This window comes from Egretta garzetta, unplaced genomic scaffold (genome assembly GCF_000687185.1).
Source record: "Egretta garzetta isolate BGI_Z169 unplaced genomic scaffold, ASM68718v1 scaffold215, whole genome shotgun sequence".
Classification (NCBI taxonomy): Eukaryota; Metazoa; Chordata; class Aves; order Pelecaniformes; family Ardeidae; genus Egretta; species Egretta garzetta.
Window position 1 is genome coordinate 7,724,853 of NW_009259719.1, and position 4,355 is coordinate 7,729,207.

At 46.5% G+C, this 4,355-nt stretch overlaps 1 protein-coding gene across 2 annotated transcripts in view; it reads left to right on the forward strand.

Annotated features, from left to right (window-relative positions):
- Positions 1–4,355, forward strand: part of LOC118452323 (high mobility group protein HMGI-C-like) — an 18,314-nt gene that overhangs the window by 3,438 nt on the left and 10,521 nt on the right. For both annotated transcript variants that reach the window (XM_035894770.1, XM_035894769.1), the window contains exon 2: positions 4,316–4,355. This exon is cut by the window's right edge and continues 184 nt beyond it. The gene's annotated coding sequence lies outside the window, so the exon portion shown is untranslated. The remainder of the gene's footprint in view (positions 1–4,315) is intronic.

Below are 4,355 nucleotides of genomic sequence, written 5' to 3' on the forward strand. Positions count from 1 at the left end.
CCCCCCCCCCCTTTTTTACTAGAATGACTGAAGAGTGACCACATACGCATCAGTGAAGTTACCCTGGCTTTACTTTGTCACACATGACAGCAGAACAATGGCGCTGCACTACTAAGTGGGAGTTGTGCTTTGTGGATATTTTTTCCTATTATTAGAGAGACAGAGGCAGAGTTAAGGATATAATGAAGGGTCTTTTATAATCACACTTCTATTATGCTTTGAAAAAGGCTTTGTGAGCTTTGTATTTTGTATGTGGGCACTGCAGCTAGACAATCATTTTCTGGCAGCGTTTGCTGTGAATCATGCACACAGTTTGGGGGTTTTAGTATGATGTCTCAAGCATCCCTGTCTCACATTGTATTTCTCCCAAGGACATAGCCTAAAATCTACCCTCCCTGAGGAAACAGACAGGAAGAGGTTCTGCTATTTTATGTACCTGCCCAAGTCAGCAGGCTCATCCCCAAGGCTTCCTCTGTAGCCTGTGGAAAGGGAAAAGTCCCTCAAGAACACTATTCAATACCTGTGTTAGACTACAAGTACATTGCCCCCAGGAGGACCTTTCTTTTCCTGAGAATTTGGTACAGCAGAAAAACTGGCTTTGTACAGCTCAGCACCTAAATCAGGTGCAAAGCATTAGACTCTGAGAATCCCCCGTCCTCTGCCCGGGGGTGCTTTTGGGCCATGAGGTGCTTTGTTTTAGGTGATGTCTCTGCAACATAGAGGTCTGAATACTGGCAAAAACATGTATTCACATACCTACATCATTTGCAAAGCTGTGATGTGGCTGACATAAAGGTGATCTAAGGCCCACAAGCATTTGGATAGGTTTTTAGGTCTTGTGCCCTTGTGGATGGTGTATTGGGCTGGAATTAGCCCTGCTGGCCCTGCTCCCAGCAGGGAGAGCAGTGACCCTGTCAAGCATACTTGGGTTTTGGTGTACAATGGGAGTCAATATTGGTTTGGGTTTTTATATATATAAATGGAAAGCTATTGTTGAGAAATTTGAAGTGGAATCACAGTGGGTGCTTTTGCTTTGTATGATTCTTACATTGAGTCATGTAAAGCTTACAAAAGCCCTAAGGACTGATGATTGTATAGTTTTGCTTGTGTTTTTTTTCTTTTCACACCAGGCTTCAAGAAGCGTGTGCCTTTGGTGGCTGATGGGAAGGTGGAAGAGAGATGTACAAAGACACTGCTATCTCCTGGCAGTCTCTGTAGATTTGTCTGCAGTCCTGTCTGTAGAAAGCTTGCCAGACATATGAAAGACATTGTCGAGTGTATCAGTCTAGCAAGATTTAGAAAACAATCATTGTGCAAGGCTTTCCTTGCCTCTGGGGAAAAATGAATTCTGTACGCTGTGGCTGCTCCCACTTGAATAATGACATGCAAAACTTGGATTTAATGCAGGTTTCAGTTACAGTGAACTCATGAGAGAGGTTGTGTCGATAAGAGCAATGGCTTCAGTGTCTGTCATGACTGGGTACATTTTGTTAGAGTATGGAGTGAAGGCCGCAAGTTTTCTTGCTGCATCTGCCAGTGATGTTTTAAGATTCTGGGTGTCCAGCCTGAGATGCCAAGCAGATAGTACAATCCGAGATTGAAAAATAAAATACAAATACTTAACTCAGCCCTCCTATCAACACAGCCTCCCCCACATATAACTACATCTTTTGTTACCTTTGCCAATACCTGCTATACCCCATCATTCATACTGCTCCTTACGCTTTGGCATTACCATGGAAAAACAGGGAAAAAACATGCACATATGATACTTTTCAAGGACATGTTTATATTTCCTCCATAACTCGTTTCCACATATTAGCATTAGGACCTGAATTCCAAGAGGCACTGAACCAGTGCTTTCAAATTGCTGAGATCCATAGGTAGACACTGTGTTGTCAAAGCAGCCATAATCTCTTCTCAGGGACCTGGTTTGGACAGCACTTTCACACTTGTCCATTCCTATGGCGATGTCTGTTCCCTTTCCACAGACAGCCGAGGGGAGGCTCAGGCTCAGGAGGCTTCAGGCCACCTTGGCAGCTCTCTGGGCTGATCCAGCAGCAGATGTGTGCAGCACACGCCAGGGCTGGCTTAGACCTGCCTTTGGGAAGAGGCACTAAGGCTTCTCTGCTCCTAGAGCAGTCCAGGGTCCGTGTACTTCAGTGACTCGCTGCTGCCTCAGCCAGCCCCAAATGCCAGGACCAGCACAAGGCTGTTTGAGTCCCAATTCTTACCAGTAAATGCAAACACAGGAAACAGTAGATGGACCAGAGGCCCTCTCATCTTTGAAACTTGAACATCTGATCAAACTACAAAGCTCTGGTAACAGTTTCTAAAAGCACAGCTCTTCTCTGAAAGAGGCTGCAAAAGCACTTCATGCTTGTCTCTCAGAGACTTGGTGGCAACTGTGCGTGGCTTGCAAATACAAAGAAACTTTTTTTTTCCCTAACTGTCTCCCTTCCAGATGCAGCCTGAACTCAGAGACCTGAGCTATATGGTCTTTCCATCGCCCTCTGATCAGAGGTTCTGATAGAAAAGCTGAGTGCACAGCTGCACCAGTGAGCTGGGTCCCAACAGTGTGGACAAGAGGACATCCAGGGAGTTTGCTAGGTAGGGCTGTTCATGCGCGAACTGGCACTGAACCCAGCTTCTGCCCGCCAGCATTATTTTGAAGAAAACAGTCACATTCTTCAGTGTGGTGCAGCTGTGCTCTTACTTGCAATACTGCCTTCATTGCCTCAGGTAGAGCCTGCTGGAGGGACTTAGGCAACCAGCAGCACTCAAAGCTGATGGGACAAAGAGCTGTTTAAGCACACTGTTGTTGCCTTTCATTTAACAAGTGAGGAAGGAGAAACAAAACAGGTAGAGCAAAGAGCTGCAAAAACCATTTCTCAGGTGGAGGTAGAAGTGCTTCTATAGGCAAGGCAGATTACACCTGCAATGTCTAGACTGAGAAGGAGAAGGCAATGGCTTTGCACAGAAGGTAGAAATGCATTGTTCATCTATATACTCCTGCTTTCCTAAGCAAACGATGATATTGTTTTCCCAATCACCCTATTGTCAGCTCTTTATTTTGTGGTGAGAATTACTGACAAACGAGGATTCAGCCAGCACTGCTGGCCTCTGTCCAGCCAGGCTCAGCCCCTCTCATCTTGAGCTCTCCCTCCTATGTGAAAAAAAAAGGAGGGCCAAAGTCTGGGGAGGCTGCAAGTGGCTTTTTCAAGCAGATCAGCAAACTGGGAGCTGAACTCAGACCCTTGGCTAGAGTTTACCTCACATGCAAGCAAAAGACCAATGACCCCCACCTCTCCTAATGTGCCTGGGATTCAGGTGCCAGCTGAGCTTCTGGCCAAGGTCTCTTCCCTCCTCTTCCTGCTTTGGGATATGAGGGTGTAAAGGCTCACAGTCAAACTGCCACCTTCTCTGGCAGACAACGCCAGAGGAGAAACCTCAAGCAGAAGCAAGGAAAGTCATTGGTTTCCTATGCACCCTCAACAGCTCATGATCTTGGTTATTTCTGAGAGCAAACAAGTCAGATCAGGGCTCATTCCAACCACAGCAGGCACTAAGTGGAGCTTGGGGACAGGGAGGAGGCTGACTAGCAAGCCTGCTGATACAAAACTTGCAGTAGTCGAACCAGTGCTCAGGATCCAAGCAAACCCCAGGTCTGGGTGACTTCTTTTGTCCTGTAGGAAACAGTGAGCCTTGTGCAGGACTGGAGGCTGAATGCTCTGAAATGCGGTCAGGCCATCTCTCCAGATAGCGCCTGTTCAGTCAGTGATTAGGAGCAAAGTCTTGAGGGGCAACTTCAGAGCCAAATTCACCTCTTAAAGAGTTTGTACCCTGATACTTGCTCTCTCAAGCACCATGATACAGGGCTCTCTTTGCTGCGGATTTGAGTCTCAGGATTAGCTTTGTTATCTGATGACACAGGAGCTCCAAATGAAGCTTTAGTCTTGAATGGGGCATTTATAACTCACCACCACCACTTTGTCTCCCAACCTCCTTCCTCCTCAGGCAAAGGAAGCCTACAAAGAGGGGAGTTCAGAGAGCTGAAGACATTGTGTCAGTTCGGATGAAACTGGCCAACAAAGGGGGAAAGTTAGATGCAGGTACCAACACTCTCTGGCACCTGGAGCAATCAGCTCCTTTGGCCAAAAGCCTCAGAAAGCTGAGGAGTGGGCCATGTAAGAGAATGGTTCAATAATGTTTATAAAGCACGGTTATGCTTCTAAACATCTGCTCTATCCCAGACTTTTCCAGCTGATAAAAACAATAGCAAGCTGTCATGCCCGATTCTCTCTCGTTATTTTAGCCCTGCAGGTAGAGGAGAACCCATAACAAGATAGGGAAAG